Here is a 20,318-nt window from a genome sequence, read left to right on the forward strand (position 1 = left end):
TACAAAATAAGCATACTCATTCTAACCATAAAACTTAAAATTTAAAAAATCGTGGTAAAATATACACAACATAAAATCTACTATCTTAATCATTTTTCACTTCTAACACATAGTTCAGTAGTGTTAAATACATCTACATGGTCGTGTGACAATTTCCAGAACGCTTTTCCTCTTGCAATCCTGAACATTTTAGCCTTTAAATTTTTTTTTCCTTTTTTGACTGTGCCACACATGTGGGATCTAGGTCTCTGACCAGGGATTGAACCTGCACTCCCTGCATTGGAAACTTGGACTCCTAACCACTGGACCTCCAGGTAAGTCCACATTTTAACCATTTTAAGTGTTTGATTTGGTGGCACTAAGTACATTCACAATGTTGAGAAACCATCGCCACTATTCATATCCAGAACTTTCTCAACATCCCAGATAGAAACTGTACCAATTAAACAAAACCTCCCCAGCTCCCTCTCCCCCTAGACCCTAGTAACCTCTATTATACTTTCAGTCTCTATGAATTTGCCTGTTCCGGGAACCTCATGTAAGTGGAGTCATATAATACCGGTTCTTTTGTGTCTGGCATATTTCACTTAGTGTAGTCTTTTCAAGGCTCATCGTTGCTATAGCATGTATCAGAATTTCATTTCTAGCTAATGCTATGGTGGCAATCATTTTCCAGTATTAACAAATTAACATATTGTTTACCTTAAACTTGTGTTAAATGTCAACTATAACTTGATAAAGCTGAGAAAAAATTTTTAAAAAGATCTCATTCCTTTTTAGGGCTGAATAATACTCTATAGATATGGATCTACCACATTTGCTGATTTGCACCTTTTGCTGATTGTAAAAAATTACTGTTGTGTACACAGGTGTGCAGGTAACTGTACTTTCAATTTTGGTGGGGGGGTCTACATTGAGAAGAGGAATTGCTGGCTCCTAAGGCAATGGCACCCCACTCCAGTACTCTTGCCTGGAAAATCCCACGGACGGAGGAGCCTGGTAGGCTCGGACACGACTGAGCAACTTCACTTTCACTTTTCATTTTCATGCATTGGAGAAGGAAATGGCAATCCACTCCAGTGTTCTTGCCTGGAGAATCTGAGGGACGGGGGAGCCTGGTGGGCTGCCGTCTATGGGGTAGCACAGAGTCGGACATGATTGAAGTGACTTAGCAGCAGCAGCAGCATGGTAATTCTATGTTTAACCTTTTGGGAAATTGCCAAACTGTTTTCCTTTATTATGGACATGTAAATATTACTTTGTTTTTGGCTGCGCTGGGTCTTTGTTGCTGTGCACAGGCTTTCACCAGTTGCGGTGAGCAGGGACTCCTCTTCATTGTGGCGCATGGGCTTCTCGTTGCGATGGCGTCTTTTGTTGCAGAGCATGGGCAGTAAGGAATGAGGGCTTCAGAAGTTCCAGCATGCTGGTTCAGTCATTGTGGTATACAGGCTTAGTTGCTCCTTGGCATGTGGAATCTTCTCAGACCAGGGATAGAACCCATGTCCCCTGCATTGGCAGATGATTTCTTATCCACTGGACTGTTAGGGAAGTCCCTATTATGGACATTTTAATCGAAAGTTTTCATATTGAAAATTGCACAAATCTTAAGTGTACGGTTCACTAAATCACGTCACATCAACACCCCGGGTAAACTGTCACTAGTTCAAGATCATGACCAGCTCTCCAGAAGACCCATGTTCTCTTCCATTCACTTCTCACACTATTGGTTAGTTTTGCCCATTTTGGAACTTTATAAATATAAAATAATATTTTATTTATTCTTTTGTGATAGATTTCATTCAGCATATTGTGAGGTTCATTTATGTTGTTCCCTGGAGCAGTAGCTAATTCATTCTGTTGCATAAATATACCACCATTTATTTATTCATTCTTCTGTTCTGTAAAATAATATTTTTATTTTAAAATTAATTTTAAATATTTGTTTATATGGCTGTGCCAGATCCCAGATGTAGCATGAAGGATCTTCAAACTTTGTTGTGGCATGCAGGACCTTTCATTGCGGCATCTTTAGTTCCCTGGTAGCTCAGCTGGTAAAGAATCTGCCTGCAGGAGACCTGGGTTCGATTCTCAAGTCGGGAAGATCCTCTGGAGAAGGGATAGGTTTTTGGGCTTCCCTGGTGGCTCAGCTGGTAAAGAATCTGCCTGCTATGTGAGAGCCCTGGGTTCGATCCCTGTGTGGGGAAGGTCCCCTGGAGAAGGGAAAACCTACCCACTCCAGAATTCTGGCCTGGAGAATTCCATGGAATATACAGTCTCAAAGAGTCAGACACGAGGCAAAGAGTTGGACATGTCACAAAGAGTCCGACACGACTGAGCGACTCTCACTTCTTCACTTTCACTCATGCCATTGTAAATGATGTACTTAAAAAGAATAAACTTATTTTAGAATAGTTTTAGTTTAAAAAAAATATTGCAAAGATGATGTAGAGAGTTCCTATAGTGGAAGCACTTTTTAAATAAAAAAAGTTTTAGTTCCTAATTTTCTGTTGCTGTTACATAAAAATACAATTGCATCTAGGCTTCCCTTATGGCTCAGATGGTAAAGAATCTGCCTGCAATGCAGGAGACTCAGGTTTGAGCCCTGGGTCAGGAAGATCCCCTGGAGAAGGAAATGGCAACCCACTTCAGTATTCTTGTCTGGAGAATCCCTTAGACAGAAGATCCTGGCAGGCTGCGGTCCATAGTGTTACAAAGAGTTGAACAGAACTGAGCAACTAACACTTTCACTTTCATATTGACTTTGTATATATTAACTTTATGTATTTGCTTATTAATTGTAATAATTTATCTATTGATCATTTTGGATGTTTTACCTATCCAATTATGTCATCTGTAAATAAGACTTTTATTTCTTCTTTCCAAATCCCTAAAATTTTGTCCCTGTATTGAACTTGCCTGGACTCTCAGGAAAAAATTAGCTGTGGTAGCAAGTGTCCTACTCTTTCTCAAACTCATGGGAAAACGTCCAGTATTTCTTCTTTAAGAGTGATATTTGCTATAAAATCTTTTTTTTGTAGACATTCTTTATCTACAGTTTAGATTGATAAAATCCACACTTTACCTTCAGTTTTTTTTTAAAAAATTAATTGAATTTTGATTTTTATCTTTTGGATGATGAATTTTATCAGTTGATATTTCTCCATATGTTGAAATGCTTTTGGTATCTTTTTACCCTTATTTTTTGTTACATTAGTTTCCAAATGTTAAGCCAGCCTTGCATTCCTGGGACAAACCCAACCTCTGATGATATATTATCCCATTATATAACTCTGCCTTAATGATCTCTGATGCTTTTAGAGAGTCTAAAAAAAAAAAAGTAATTTGTCCTGCATTTCTAGTTACTTTAATGGAAGTATTGATAAAATAAGCTATCTTTCTTTTGCTGAAGATTTTTAATTTCAGTTTATTGTTCTGTCCTCCTTTTCATTTTTAAATCAGTATGGCAGAGGTTTGTGTGGACACAAAGCAAAGGAATCCGCATCCAGTGCAGAGGCTTCCCATGCATGACTCAGGCCAAAAGCTGACTGCTCCTTCTCCCACACATTAAAAGGGTGTTGGCCCACCCACACCTGGCAGATTGACTACACTGAGTCTTTGACCCTTCTCCTCTCTGCTATTAACATTTTTTTCAGGCTGCTGGGTTGCTGTTCCAGTCCATCCAGCTGACTCTGGTCCTACTATTATGGCCATTAAAAGTTCAATGAAGTGCCTGGCAATTGTATTGTTGTTGTTTAGTTGAGAAGTTGGGTCCCACTCTTTGCAACCCTATGGACTGTAGCCCACCAGGCTCCTCTATTCATGGGATTTGCCATGCAAGAATACTAGAGTGGGTCGCTGTTTCCCGTTTTTTTAAAATTTGTTTATTTTTAATTGAAGGATAACTGCCTTACAGTATTGTATTGGTTTATGCCAAATATCAACATGAATCAGCCATAGGAATACATGTCCCCTCCCTCTTGAGCCTCCCTCCCACCTCCCTCCCTATCCCACCTCTCTAGGTTGTTACAGAACCCTGGTTTGAATTCCCTGAGTCATACAGTAAATTTCCATTGGCTATCCATTTCACATATGGTAATGTATGTTTCCATGTTACTCTCTCCATACATCCCACCCTCTATGTCTGTGTCTCCATCAAAAGTGAAAGTGTTAGTTGCTCAGTCATGTCTGATTCTTTGTGACCCCATGGAGTATAGCCTGCTAGGCTCCTCTGTCCATGGAATTCTCCAGTCAAGAATACTGGAGTGGGTTGCCATTCCCTTTTCTAGAGGATCTTTTTGACCCAGGGATCGAACCCAGGTTTCCTGCATTGCAGGCAGAGTCTTTACCATCTGAGCCACCAGGTAAGCCATGTGTCTCCATTGCTGTCCTGCAAATGATGCCATCAGTACAATCTTTCTAGATTTTGTATATGTGCATTAGTATGTGATATTTGTTTTTTTCTTTCTAACTTACTTCACTCTGTGTAATAGGCTCTAGGTTCATCCACCTCATTAGAACTGATTCAAATGCATTCATTTTTATGGCTGAGTAGTACTGGCACCCCACTCCAGTACTCTTGCCTGGAAAATCCCATGGACAGAGAAGCCTGGTAGGCTGCAGTCCATGGGGTCGAGAAGAGTCAGACATCACTGAACGACTTCACTTTCACTTTTCACTTTCATGTATTAGAGAAGAAAATGGCAACCCGCTCCAGTGTTCTTGCCTGGAGAATCCCAGGGACGGGGGAGCCTGGTGGGCTGCCATCTATGGGGTCACACAGAGTCGGATACGACTGAAGTGACTTAGCAGCAGCAGCAGCAGCAGTATTCCATTGTATATATGTACCACATATATACATTCTTTATCTATTCATCTGCCTATGGAAATCTAGGTCACTTCCATGTCCTAGCTATTGTAAATAGTGCTGCAATGAGCATTGGGGTACATGTGTCTTTTTCAATTTTGGTTTCCTCAAGGTATATGTCTAGTAGTGGGATTGCTGGGTCATATGGTGGTTTTATTCCTAGTTTTTAAAGGAATTTCCATACTGTCTTCAATAGTGGCTGTATCAATTTACATTCCCACCAATAGTGCAAGAGGATTCCCTTTTCTCCACACCCTCTCTAGCATTTATTGTTTGTAGACTTTTTGATGATTGCCATTCTGACTGGTGTTAGGTGATACCTCATTGTAGCTTTGATTTGCATTTCTCTAGTAATGAGCCATGTTGAGCATCTTTTCATGTGTTTATTAGCCATCTTATGTCTTATTATGTCTTATGTATCTTATATATCTTATATAAGATATATATATATATATATCTTATATATATATACATCTTATATATCTTATTATGTCTTCTTTGGAGAAATGTCTATTTAGGTCTTTTTCTACTTTTTGATTGGGTTGTTTGTTTTTCTGGTATTGACTTATATGAACTGCTTGTATATTTTGGAGCTGTAAGGAATTTGCCTGCAATGCAGGAGCTGCAGGAGACAGGTTCAATCTCTGGGTTGGTAAGATCCCCTGGAGGAGGACATGGCAACAAACTCCAGTATTCTTGCCTGGAGAATTCCTTGGACAGAAGAGCCTGAAGGGCCACAGTCCATAGGATCATAAAGAGTTGGACACAACTAAAATGACTTAGCATGCATACATGTAATCCTTTATCAATTGTTTCATTTGCTATTATTTTCTTCCATTCTGAAGGTTGTCTTTTCACCTTGTTTATAGTTTCCTTTGCTGTGCAAAAGCTTTTAAGTTTAATTGTCCCTCTTGTTTATTTTTGTTTTCATTTCCATTACTCTAGGAGGTGTGTCATAGAGGATCTTGCTGTGATTTAGATCATAGAGTATTTTGCCTGTGTTTTCTTCTAAGAGTTTTATAGTTTTTGATCTTACATTAAGGTCTTTAATCTGTTTTGAGTTTATCTTTGTGTATGGTGTTAGGAAGTGTTCTAATTTCTTTTATACCTAGCTGTCTAGTTTTCCCAGCACCAGTTATTGAAGACTCTATCTTTGCCTCATTGTATATTCTTGCCTCCTTTGTCAAAAATAAGGTACTCATAGGTGCGTGGGTTTATTTCTGGGCTTTCTATCTTGTTCCATTGGTCTATATTTATGTTTTTGTGGCAGTACCATACTGTCTTGATTACTGTAGCTTTGTAGTATAGTCTGAAGTCAGGAGGGTTGATTCCTCCAGCTCCATTCTTCTTTCTTAAGATTGCTTTGGCTATTTGGAATCTTTTGTGTTTCTGTATAAATTGTGAGGTATTTGTTCTAGTTCTGTAAAAAGTGCCATTGGTAATTTGATAGGGATGCATTGAATTTGATAAATATTGCATTTGGTAGTATAGTCATTTTCACAATATTGATTCTTCCAACACAGGACATGGAATATTTCTCTATTTGTTTATATTTTCTTTGATTTCTTTCATCAATGTCTTATAATTTTCTGTGTACAATTCTTTAGTCTCCTTAGATAGGTTTATTCTTAGATATTTTATTATTTTTTTGCAATGGTGAGTGGGATTGATTCCTTAATTTCTCTTTCTGATTTTCCATTGTTAGTATATAAGAATGCAAGTCATTTCTATGTATTGATTTTGTATCCTGTGACTTTGCTAAATTCACTGCTTAGCTCTAGTAATTTTTGATAGTATCTTTATGGTTTTCTATATATGGCATCATGTTGTCTGCAAACAGTGAGAGTTTTACCTCTTCTTTTCCAATCTGAATTCCTTTTATTTCTTTTTCTTCTCTGATTGCCATAGCCAGGACTTCTAAAACTATGTTGAATAATAGTGGTGATAGTGGGCACCCTTGTCTTTTTCTTGATCTTAGAGGGAGTGCTTTCAGATTTTCACAATTCAGAATAATGCTTGCTGTGGGTTTATTGTATATGGCCTTTATGGCCATATGTTGAGGTAGGTCCATTCTATGCCCATTTTTTTGAGGAGTTTCTATCATAAATTGGTGCTGAATTTTGTCAAAGGCTTTTTCTGCATCTGTTGAGATTATCATATGATTTTTTATCTTTCAGTTTGTTAATATGTATATCACAGTGATTGATTTGCTTATATTGAAGAATCCTTGCATCCCAGGGATAAACCCAACTTGATCATGGTGTATGATCATTTCACTGTGCTATTGAAATCCATTTGCTAGAATTTTGTTGAGGATTTTTGCATATATGTTCATCAGTAATATTGGCCTGTAATTTTCTTTTTTGTGTGTTGTCTTCATCTGGTTTGGTATCAGGGTGATAGTGTGTCATGGTCTTTGTAGACCAAGACCTGGGGACTGGAGTTAATGAGAAGAGGGATGCAGGGGACCCAAGTCTCAAGTGAAACAAGGGTGCTTTATTTGTAGAAACACATATTTATATATCTTCATACAAGGCAGCTTTAGGCAGTAAAAAAAAAAAAAAAACACTGAGCAAAAACAAAGCCAAACAAATAACAATCTTCAAAGGGCCAGAAAGCATTCCATATCCTGAGTAAGAGGGGCATAACTGAATAGATTACATTTAAGTAAGGTCACTGACGGGAGTCACTGAAAGGAATCCAAACAGGTGCCCTTTCTCATGATCACAGTCCTAAGAACTGCGTGCAGCTCTGCTCATTCCTGTTTTCCAGGAACTGATAAGGAATAGAGAATCCTTGAGAAATGGCACACAAAAGAAAAGAATAACATATTGGATCCCTTAAAGATGAACGTCCCCTGACAGTAGTGGCCTTGTAGAATGAGTTTGGAAGTGTTTTATCCTCTGCAATTTTTTGAAAGAGTTTTAGAAGGATAGGCATTAACTATTCTCTAAATGTTTGATAGAATTCACCCGTGAAGCCCTTTGGCCCTGGACTTTTGTTTTCTGGGAGATTTGTGATCACAGTCTTTTTTTTTTACTACTTATAATTGGCTCATTCATAATTTCTTTTTTTTTTCCTGGTTCAGACTTGGAAGATTGAGCTTTTCTAAGAATCTCTCCATTTCTTCTATGTTGTGAAAAGACAGGAAGTAAAAAGCAAAGGAGAAAAGGAAAGATGTACCTATTTGAATGCAGAGTTCCAAAGAATAGCCAGGAGAGTTAAGAAAGCCTTCCTCAGCGATCAATACAAGGAAATAGAGGGAAATAATAGAATGGGAAAGACTAGAGATCTCTTCAAGAAATTTAGAGATACCAAGGGAACATTTCATGCAAAGATGGGCTCAATAAAGGACAGAAATGGTAGGGACCTAACAGAAGCAGAAGATATTAAGAAAAGATAGCAAGAATACACAGAAGAACTGTACAAAAAAGATCTTTACGACCCAGATAATCACAATGGTGTGATCACTCACCTAGAGCCAGACATCCTGGAATGTGAAGTCAAGTGGGCCTTAGGAAGCATCACTATGAACAAAGCTAGTGGAGGTGATGGAATTTCAGTTGAGTTATTTCAAATCCTGAAAGATGATGCTGTGAAAGTGCTGCACTCAATATGCCAGCAAATCTGGAAAACTCAGCAGTGGCCACAGGACTGGAAAAGGTCAGTTTTCATTCCAATCCCAAAGAAAGGCAATGCCAAAGAATGCTCAAACTACCGCACAATTTCACTTATCTCACACGCTAGTAAAGTAATGCTTAAAATTCTCCAAGCCAGGCTTCAGCAATACATGAACCATGAACTTGCAGATGTTCAAGCTGGTTTTAGAAAAGGCAGAGGAACCAGAGATCAAATTGCCAACATCTGCTGAATCATCGAAAAAGCAAGAGAGTTCCAGAAAAACATCTATTTCTGCTTTATTGGCTATGCCAAAGCCTTTGACTGTGTGGATCACAATAAACTGTGGAAAATTCTGGAAGAGATTGGAATACCAGACCACCTGACCTGCCTCTTGAGAAACCTGTATACAGGTCAGGAAGCAACAGTTAGAACTGGACATGGAACAATAAACTGGTTCCAAATAGGGAAAGGAGTACATCAAGGCTGTATATTGTCACCTTGCTTATTTAACTTATATGCAGAGTACATCATGAGAAATGCTCGGCTGGAAGAAGCACAAGATGGAATCAAGATTGCCGGGAGAAATATCAGTAACCTCAGATATGCAGATGATACTACCCTTATGGCAGAAAGTGAAGAAGAACTAAAGAGCCTCTTGATGAAAGTGAAAGAGGAGAGTGAAAAAGTTGGCTTAAAGCTCAACATTCAGAAAACTAAGATCATGGCATCTGGTCCCATCACTTCATGGCAGATAGATGGGGAAACAGTGGAAATAGTGGCTGACTTTATTTTTCTGGGCTCCAAAATCACTGCAGATGGTGATTGCAGCAAAGAAATTAAAAGATGCTTACTCCTTGGAAGGAAAGTTATGACCAACCTAGATAGCATATTCAAAAGCAGAGACATTATTTTGCCAACAAGGTCCATCTAGTGAAGTCTATGGTTTTTCCAGTGGTCATATATGGATGTAAGAGTTGGACTATAAAGAAAGCTGAGCACTGAAGAATTGATGCTTTTGAACTGTGGTGTTGGAGAAGACTCTTGAGAGTCCCTTGGACTGCAAGGAGATCCAACCAGTCCATCCTAAAGGAGATCAGTCCTAGGTGTTCATTGGAAGGACTGATGTTGAGGCTGAAACTCAAATACTTTGGCCACCTCACGTGAAGAACTGACTCATTGGAAAAGACCCCGATGCTGGGAAAGATTGAGGGCAGGAGGAGAAGGGGACGACAGAGGATGAGATGGTTGTATGGCATCATCGACTCGATGGACATGGGTTTGGTGGACTACAGGAGTTGGTGATGGACAGGAAGGCCTGGTGTGCTGTGGTTCACGGGGTTGCAAAGAGTCGGACACAACTGAGCAACTGAACTGAACTGAACTGTCCATTTTATTGACATATTGTTGCTTGTAATAGTCTCTTATGATCATTTGCATTTCTGCATTGTCTGTTGCAACCTCTCCTTTTTCATTTCTAATTTTGTTGATTTGACTCCTCTTTTTTTCTTGATGAGTCTGGTTAAAATTTGTCAACTTTGCTTGTCTTCTCAAAGCTTTTAGTTTTATTAATCTTTTCTATTGTTTTCTTCATTTCTTTTTCATCTATTTCTGCTCTGATCTTTATGATTTATTTCCTTCTAATTTTGTTGTTGTTCTTCTTCTTTTCCCAGTTGTTTTAGGTGTAAACTTAGGCTGCCTGTTCAATGTTTTTCTTGTTTCTTGAGGTAAGATTGTATTGCTATAAACTTCCCTCTTAGAACTGCTTTTGTTGCACCCCATAGGTTTTGAGTTGTTGTGTTTTCATTGTCAATTGTTTCTAGGAATTTTTTATTTCCCTTTTGATTTCTTCAGTAACCTGTTTGTTATTTAGAAATGCATTGTGTAATCTCCGTGTGTTTGTGTTTTTTACAGTTTTTTTTCCCCTGTATTTGATATCCAGTCTCATAGCATTGTGGTCAGAAAAGATGCTTGATATGATTTCAGTTTTCTCAGATTTACTGAGATTTGATTTGTGACCCCAGATGTGATCTACCCTGGAGAATATTCCTTGTGCACTTGAGAAGAAAGTGTATTCTTCTGCATTTGGATGGAATGTCCTGAAGATATAAATTAGATCCATCTGGCATGATGTGTCATTTAAGGCTTGTGTTTCCTTATTAATTTTCTGTTTTAATGATCAGGTCACTGGTGTAAGTGGGGTGTTAAAGTCCCCTCCTATTATTGTGTTACTGTCAATTTCTCCTTTTATATCTGTTAGTGTTTGTATTGAGGTGTGCCTATGTTGGGGGCATAAATATTTATAATTGTTATGTCTTCCTCTTGGATTGATCCTTTGATCATTATGTAGTGTCCTTCCTTATCTCTTGTAATATTCTTTATTTTAAGGTCTATTTTGTCTGATATGAGGATTGCCACTTTGGCTTTCTTTTGATTTCCATTTACATGGAATACGTTTTTCCATTCTCTCACTTTCAATCTGTATGTGTCTCTAGGTCTGAAGTGGATCTCTTGTAGACAGCATATATATGGGTCTTGTTTTTGTAACCATTCAGCCAGTCTGTGTCTTTTGGTTGGAGTGTTTTATCCATTTACATTTAAAGTAATTTTTGATATATATGTTCCGTTTTCTTAATTGCTTGGGGTTTGTTTTTGTAGGTCTTTTTCTTTCCTTTTGTTTCCTGTTTATAGAAGTCCCTTTAACATTTATTGCAAGGCTGGTTTAGTGGTACTAAATTCTAACTTTTGCTAGTCTGTAAAACTTTTGATTTATACATCAATTTTTAATGAATTCTTTTCTGGATAGAGTAATCTTGGTTGTAGATTTTTCCCTTTCAGTAATTTGAATATATCCTGCCATTCCCTTCTGGCCTGCAGAGTTTCTTCTGAAAGATCAGCTATTATTCGTACAGGGTTTCCCTTGTATGCTACTTGTTGCTTTTCCCTTGCTGCTTTTAATATTCTTTCTTTGTGTTTAACCTTTGTTAGTTTGGTTATTTATGTGTCTTGATGTGTTTCTCCTCAGGTTTATCCTCTATGGGACTCTCTGCCCTTCTTGGACTTGACTGACTATTTCCTTCCCCATGCTGGGGAATTTTTTTTACTATAATCGCTTCAAAAATTTTTTCATATGCTTTCTTTTTCTCTTCTTTTTCTGGGACCCCTATAATTTGAATGGTGGTGTGTTTGATATTATCCCAGAGGTTTCTGAGACTATCCTCAGTTCTTTTCATTTTTTTCCTTTATTCTGCTTTTCAGCAGTTATTTCCACCATTCTGTCTTCCAGCTCACTTATCTGTTCTTTTGCCTCTGATATTCTGCTATTGATTCCTTCTAGAGTATTTTTAATTTCAGTAATTGTGTTGTTCATCTCTGTTTGTTTATTCTTTATTTCTTCTAGGTTCTTGTTAAATGTGTTAATTGATTCCTGCATTTTCTCCATTCCGTTTTTGAGGTTTGGGATCATCTACACTATCATTAGATCTTCCTGGTGGCTCAGACGGTAAAGCGTCTGCCTGCAATGTGGGAGACCTGGGTTCGATTCCTGGGTCGGGAAGATCCCCTGGAGAAGGAAATGGCAATCCACTGCAGCACTCTTGCCTGGAAAATCCCATGGACAGAGGAGCCTGATAAGCCACAGTCCATGGGGTCGCAAAGAGTTGGACACAACTGAGCAACTTCACTTTCATACTATCATTACTCTGAATTCTTTTTCAGGTAGTTTGCCTATTTCCTCTTCATTTATTTGGACTTGTGTGTTTCTAGGCTGTTCCTTCATTTGCATAATATTTCTCTGCCTTTTCTTTTTTTTTTTTTTAACTTATTGTGTTTGAGGACTCCTTTTCCTAGGTTTTAAGATCAAATTCTTTCTTCCTTTGGTTTCTGCAGGTAAGGTTGGTCCAGTGGTTTCTGTAGGCTCCATGTAGGCTGTGATCTGTTTTTGTGTTCTGGTGGGAAAGGTGAGGTTTTTTTGTTGTTTTTTTTTTAAACCTCTGATGGACAGGGCTGTGTGAGGTGGTAATGCTGTATGCTGAGGATTAGGCGTGTATCTGCCTTTGTTGTTTGGATGAGGTGTCCTGCACTGAGTGTTGCCGGCGGTTGGCTGGTGCCAGGTTTTGTATACTGGTGGATGCCTGTGTGGGAGTTCTTGCTAATTAATGCACCCTAGGGTTAGGAGTTCTCTGGCGGTCTAGGGTCTTGGAGTCAGCACTCCTCCTCCAAAGGCTCAGGGCCCAATCTCTGGCCAAGGAATGGAGATTCCACAAGTGGTTTGTTATGGCATTAAAGGGGATTAAAACAAACACACAAAAAGAAAAAAGAAAAGGCAAACCCCAGACAAATGGCAAATACAAAATCAGGCAAATAATAGCAAAAATAATGAAATATACACAAATCTATATACACCATTAAAAAAAAACAAACCACAATCTCCCTCACAAAAAAAAAAAAAGTACAGTAGATTGGCCCAGCAAGCAAAAGAAACCGAAAATGATATCAACCAGTTAAAAACAAAACTAACTAAAGCACAAACTGGAAAACAAAACGAAATCAAGGTGCCAACTGGGGAATAAAGCAATGAAAACAAAACAAACTACCAAACATGGTGAAAAAAGAAAGAAAGAATAGAAATACAAAGTTAAATAGAGATAGATAAAGAAGATTTACATATATTAAAGAATAACTACAATAGGAAAAGCAAACAAAAGAAAAAATGTAGAAAAAGATAATAAATTTTAAAAAATTTTAAATAAAAAAAAGGAAAGCCCCACAAAATAGCAAAAGGCTAACGTACAGGCAGAAGTATATAAAAGAAATAAAAAGTGTGATTAAGAAAAATAATTCTCAAAAACTTAAATAGATTTAATAGTACTAATAAAATCAACAATTATAGCAACGGAGGGGGAAAAAAGAAAAAAAAATCCAGAAGCAACTGCAGAACTAGTCAACATAAAAAAATAATAAAGGTTTTTCTTGAATCTCAGCTGTCATCACACTCCACCTCTCCTCCCTAGGATGCCCTTCAATATTGGGCTGATCTCTGGACCTGCTGTGGGGGCTGCTCAGACTCTAATCTGGTTCTGCTCCTGTGTGTTCTTGCCTCCAGTATCCACACCTGCCAGAACTATTGCATTTTTTGTGTGTGGGAACACTCAGTGTCCTTTTATATACTCCATAGACACAGAGTCTGCCTAGTTGATTGTGTGGACTTAATCTGCAGCTTATACAGCTGGTGGAAAGGTTTTGGGTCCTCTTCCTTAGCCACACTGCCCCTGGGTTTCAATTGTGGTTTTATCTCCACCTCTGCATGTACTTTGGCCACCTCATGCGAAGAGTTGACTCATTGGAAAAGACTCTGATGCTGGGAGGGATTGGGGGCAGGAGGAGAAGGGGACGACAGAGGATGAGATGGCTGGATGGCATCACCAACTCGATGGATGTGAGTTTGAGTGAAGTCCAGGAGATGGTGATGGACAGGGAGGCCTGGCATGCTGCAATTCATGGGGTCACAAAGAATGGGACATTACTGAGAGACTGAACTGAACTGCACTGCATGTGAGTCATCCACAGGCCTTTACTCCTGAGGCTTCCCTGGAGGACTTGGGTCTGCCCCAGTGAGGCCCAGGTATGGAGGTGGCACAGCTGCTTGGTTCACAGGGGCTCTGGTAGCACCAGGTATTCAGGAGAGCCAGTGGCTAGGTCAGCAGGAAATAGTACTCTTAGGGTTTTTTATAGCCTTTTATCACACTGTCCCAGGGGGATCGAGTGTGAATGTGGTGGGGTTGCTTGGATCACGGGGATCCCGGCAGTGCCAGGTTCTCAGGGGGGCCAGTGGCTATTGTCACGAGATACGGTGCGCTATTAGGGCTTTTTCTAGCCTCTGGCTGCTTTGCGCCAGTGAGAGTTGAGCATGGAGGTGGTGCAGCTGCTTGGATCTTGAGGACCCTGGTGGTACCAAGTCTGTATCTTGGGGACCCTGATGGTGCCAAGTCTGTTTGTGTCCTGGGGACCCTGGCAGTGCTAAGTGTGTGCCAGCTGCCTTAGCCGCAGGAGCTGTAACCCTATCAGAGTCTCTTTCTAGTCTCTGGCAGCTGGCAGTCAGAGGGCCTCTGACTGGTCCTGCTCTGTTGCTTGGTGCATCAGGTGCTTAAAGGGACAGCCTCTTTGTGGTCCTCATTGTTCAGCTACTGGTGCTGCTCTGTGGGGAGAGAGAGGCTACAGTAATGGTTCCACCCACTGCACAGGACTCAGCAGTATTGCCCTGCCTCCAGTGGCTACCTGGTTTTCCTCCAAAGGCATTTTCCATGTGATCTCCCCCATTACGTCCCCTCGGGCTGTCTCCATGCAATCAATAGCAGACCTTGCCCTGAGACTGCTCTCCAATCCCTACGCATCATCTCCCAGCCACTATGCTTTCTAGGGGACTTGCATCCTTGTCTGGGGTATGTATGGCTATGACAAGGACTCTATGTGTGATTCTTATTCCATTCAGACTGCCACAGATGAGCTGCTACAGTCAGTCTCAGCCTCAGATGCTTTCCCTCTGTCCTGGACAGTTGCCCCAGTGTGGGGATCTGACCCCTGTTTCAGTTCTCCACCTTCCAGGTGCAGATCGAGTCCTGCTCACTCTCCTCTTCTCCCCCTGCTTCCTTCATCCCACTGAATTCTGCGTGCTCTATATGTTCTTTTCCAGTAGTCAGGTGCTCCTGCCTGCTCTCTGCTGGTGTTCTGCAAGATCTTTTGTCTCTGAAGGTGTATTCTTGATGTATTTATGGAGAGAGATATAATCCACGTCTGCCTACTCCTCCACCATCTTGTTCTCCCTTGCTGTTTCCTTCTGCAGGGAATCTTCTCAACCCTGGGATTGAACCTGTGTCTCCTGCGTTGGCAGACAGATTCTTTACCACTGAGCCACCAGGGAAGCCCCTGGCAATTGTATTGGGTTGGTCAAAAAGTTTCTTTGGGTTTTTCCATAACACTGTACCAAAAACCCTGAGTGAAATTCTTGGCCAACCCAATATATTCTCCTGACAGATCAGCTGTTGTCCATATTGTTTTCCTGTAGTCCTCTCCATTTCTGGTTTATTTCATGGCATTGTGGATTTGTTTTGCTGTTCTTTAAAGTTTAAATCCCATTTTTAGCCACTCATGGTTTAATTTAACTTGGTAGACCCCTGAACCCTTGCGGTAGGCTGAACAGTGCCCTCCTCAAAGATGCCCACATCCTAATCCCCAGAACCTGTCAAAGACACAAAAAATAATTGCAGGTGTGATCAAGTTAAAGATTTTGAGATGGGGAGATGATCCTGGATTACCTGGGTGAGCCCTAAGTGTGATCACAAGGATGCTTGTAAGAGGGAAGCTAGAAGATCAAATGAGGAAGTAGGAGATGTGATGATGGAAGGGAGAGATTGGTGGGATTCAAGGAAGAAGTTGTGAGCCAAGTAGTGTAGGCAGCCTCGGGAGCTGAAAAGCAGGAGATTCAGATTCTCCCTTGAAGTTCTAGAATGAACCACCTCTGCTGACACCTTGACTTCAACCCAGGCAAAGCAATTTTGGGTTTCTGACCTCCAGATCTGTAAGAGAAAAACATTATCTTGTTTTGAGCACTGAGTAATTTGTGGTAATTTGTTACAGTGGTGACTGAAGAGGTCTTTGGGGCCTAGGAAAGAAAACAACAGTTTCAAAGGCCCTTGATGAATCATCTAACTTCGGAGAAAACAAAACAGAACTTTAGGTCCCACCCTGATGCTCCACGCTGGTTGCATCTATCTGGGATTATCACCCCCTTTCAAGAAAGACAATGCCAAAGAATGCTCAAATTACAGCACAATTGCACTCATCTCACATGCTAGTAAAGTAATGCTCAAAATTCTCCAAGCCAGGCTTCAGCAATATGTGAACCATGAACTTCCAGAAGTTCAAGCTGGTTTTAGAAAAGGCAGAGGAACCAGAGACCAAATTGCCAACATCCTCTGGATCATCGAAAAAGCAAGAGAGTTCCAGAAAAACATTTATTTCTGCTTTATTGACTATGCCAAAGCCTTTGACTGTGTGGATCACAATAAACTGGAAAATTCTGAGAAATGGGAATACCAGACCACCTTACCTGCATCTTGAGAAATTTGTATGCAGGTCAGGAAGCAACAGTTAGAACTGGACATGGAACAACAGACTGGTTCCAAATAGGAAAAGAAGTTCATCAAGGCTGTATATTGTCACCTTGCTTATTTAAATTATATGCAGAGTACATCATGAGAAACGCTGGGCTGGAATAAGCACAAGCTGGAATCAAGATTGCCGGGAAAATAACAATAACCTCAGATATGCAGATGACACCACCCTTATGGCCGAAAGTGAAGAGGAACTAAAAAGCCTCTTGATGAAGGTGAAAGAGGAGAGTGAAAAAGTTGGCTTAAAACTCAACATTCAGAAAACGAAGATCATGGCATCTGGTCCCATCACTTCATGGGAAATAGATGGGGAAACAGTGGAAACAGTGTCAGACTTTATTTTTCTGGGCTCAAAAATCACTGAAGATGGTGACTGAAGCCATGAAATTAAAAGACACTTACTCCTTGGAAGAAAAGTTATGACCAACCTAGATAGCATATTGAAAAGCAGAGGCATTACTTTGCCAACAAAGGTCCGTCTAGTCAAGGCTATGGTTTTTCCAGTGGTCATGTATGGATGTGAGAGTTGGACTGAGAAGAAAGCTGAGCACTGAAGAATTGATGCTTTTGAACTGTGGTGTTGGAGAAGACTCTTGAGAGTCCCTTGGACTGCAAGGAGATCCAACCAGTCCATTCTGAAGGAGATCAGCCCTGGGATTTCTTTGGAAGGAATGATGCTAAAGCTGAAACTCCAGAACTTTGGCCACCTCATATGAAGAGTTGACTCATTGGAAAAGACTCTGATGCTGGGAGGGATTAGGGGCAGGAGGAGAAGGGGACAGCAGAGGATGAGATGGCTGGATGGCATCACTGACTCAATGGACGTGAGTCTCAGTGAACTCTGGGAGTTGGTGATGGACAGGGAGGCCTGGCGTGCTGCGATTCATGGGGTCACAAAGAGTCGGACACGACTGAGCGACTGAACTGAACTGAACTGATACCTCCCCTTCCCAACAAAAAACTACACAACTCATTGGGCCAGTCTCTGACAATGTCCTACTCTCAGCCTCTTCAAACCTAAGCTATATTAACTACTCTAGTCCCAACTACACTGGTCTTGCAAACTCTGCTCCCTCCTTCTGTTCCACTTGGGTTCTCTGGAGCAGCACAAATAATTGGACCAATCCAGGAATCTTCATTCTCTGTGGGACCTATGCATATTCATGTCTCCTGTTGGACCCCCCTGGACCTTGCATCTTGGTCTTCCTGACCCCGGGTCTAATATTCCTCAAAGAAGAAGAGATAGAACAAATAGTCTACCCCCAAGGGGAACTTTCCCACAGAAAAAGAGGAGCTGTCATAGCCCCCCTCCTGATTAGGACTGGCATAGCAGCAGCCCTAGGCACCAGGATTGGAGGCATCTTGACCTCTGCCCATTTCTACTACAAGCTGTCCCAAGAACTTAATGAAGACATGGAGCAGGTAGTGGAGCCCTTCATTTCAATTCAAAGACAAATTAACTCATTAGCTTCTGTGGCCCTTCAAAATAGGCGAGCCCTGGACCTTCTCGCCACAAAAAAGGGAGGGACCTGCCTTTTCCTAGGAGAGGACTGCTGCTATTTTGTTAATGAAATGGGCATAGTCCAGGGCAGAGTCAAAGAACTTAGAGACAGAATTGAATGCCACAGAAAAGAGTTACAAAACCTTTACAGTCCTCAAAACCTGTTCCAACAGGTCCTCCCTTGGTTGCTCTCTTTCCTGGGACCACTGGTACTTATCATTCTATTCCTCTTATTTGGACCCTGTCTCTTCAATCTCTTTCAAAGGTTTCTCCAAGAACAGATCCAGGCCATCTCTCAAGATCAGGTCAAGACCATTCTTCTTCTCGAGAGCCTCACCCCAAGCTCAGAAAAAGGAGACCCTGGGCCCTAGGATGATCCTCCATTCCAGACCCAAAATCGTCGCCTGTATCCAGCATGAAGTAGCCAGAGAGATATGGTGCCCTTTTCCCCATTTTTTTATGATTTCAGGGTCTGGAATGAAGGAGTCTTTCGGGCCTAGAAAATAAAACAACCGTTTCAAAGCCCTTTGCTGAATCATCTAACTTCGGAGAAAATAAAACAGAACTTCAGGTTCTGCCCTGAGGCTCCAGGCTGGTTGCATCTATCTGGGACTTATCACCCCTGGTCCAGAAACCTTCCACCCCCTACACCTGCCCAGAAGACTTATCACCCCCTGCCCAACTACAAATGCCAATTCAACTAAGGAATACCCAAAACATCCCATCTGATTAACATTTCCCTTATCGCTTCCACAAACCTCCCTATAAGTATGGAGCCTCCCTGATCCCTCTCTGCGTTCAGCCTGGTCGTTAGGCTGACTGTCTCCCCTCCTTGCCTGAATAAAGGTAACCTACATCTGTTGAGGTCGACTTTCCTCTTTCTGCCTCGGCCTGAACTATACCTTATACCCTGGAGCCACAGGTGAGACACCAGTGTAGTCAGGTCTTTGAAGGAGGTTCCTGTCGCAGCGCTGGTCCAAAGATCTTGTAGTAATTGGGTCAGGAACAGTTGTAGGTTGAAGAGAGTTCAGGTCACTTAGTGTCTTCTTGGATGGTTGACAGAGGTTGTCGCCGGGTGAATTTTAAGGAGGTGGGCCCTGTGAGGGAGACGTGATAGGTGTCAGTTAAGGAGGGCAGTGCAGGATCAGAGGTGACTTGTTTTAGGCGAGAGAGGTGTACCCAGGAGGTGACCTTCTCAAGTTTAGCTGGACTTGGGGTAAGGAGGATGATTTTGAATGGTCCCTGCCACTTTGGGGTTAGGTCACCTTGGGGATTATCAGACAGATAGACCAAGTCCCCAATATGTAAAGGGGGCAGGGAGGCTTGGGGGTCAGGGGCAGGCAAGTTGTGGTTAATGTATTTGCAGAGGGCATTGTGGAGTTCTGCTAGCAGAGGGGAGTGTGCTTGGTATGGGAGGAGATTCAGGGTGGAGTCTAAGAGGAAGCATGGGCCTTCCATACATCACCTCAAAGGGGCTCAGCCCCAGGAGTTTTCTGGGCAAAGCCCATATTCTGAGAAGAACAACTGGCAAAATTTTGGTCTAATCCAGATGTACTTCGCGGAGAAGGCAATGGCACCCCACTCCAGTACTCTTGCCTGGAAAATCCCATGGATGGAGGAGCCTGGAAGGCTGTAGTCCATGGGGTCGCTGAGGGTCGGACACGACTGAGCGACTTCACTTTCACTTTTCACTTTCCTGCATTGGAGAAGGAAATGGCACCCCACTCCAATGTTCTTGCCTGGAGAATCCCAGGGATGGGGGAGCCTGCTGGGCTCCCGTCTATGGGGTCGCAGTCGGACACGACTGAAGTGACTTAGCAACAGATATACTTCGAGGGTTAGTTTGGAAAGGGTTTCTTTGATTATTCTATTAATTCTTTCTACCTTTCCTGAGGACTGGGGATGGTATGGAATGTGACATTTCCAGGGTATCTGTAAGAATTGGACAAGTTGTTGGGTGACCTTGGACGTAAATCCAAGCCATTATCAGACTGTAGGGACGAAGGCAGGCCACACCTGGGGATAATTTCTGTGAGGAGGATTGGGCCACGGTGTGGGCTCTTTTGTTTGTAGTGGGAAATGCTTCTACCCATCCCGAAAAGGTGTCCACAAGGACCAGGAGGTATCTGACTCTCCGGACCCGGCGCATATGAGTAAAGTCTAT

At 41.4% G+C, this 20,318-nt stretch overlaps 1 pseudogene; it reads left to right on the forward strand.

Annotated features, from left to right (window-relative positions):
• The first annotated feature begins 17,598 nt into the window (after positions 1 to 17,598).
• On the forward strand, positions 17,599 to 18,840 carry LOC147356590 (syncytin-1-like; annotated as a pseudogene).
• The last annotated feature ends 1,478 nt before the right edge of the window (positions 18,841 to 20,318 follow it).

The sequence above is a fragment of the Bos grunniens genome, chromosome 16, assembly GCF_055505025.1.
Source record: "Bos grunniens cultivar Pamir isolate PY7600 chromosome 16, Bosgru_T2T1.0, whole genome shotgun sequence".
Lineage (NCBI taxonomy): Eukaryota > Metazoa > Chordata > Mammalia > Artiodactyla > Bovidae > Bos > Bos grunniens.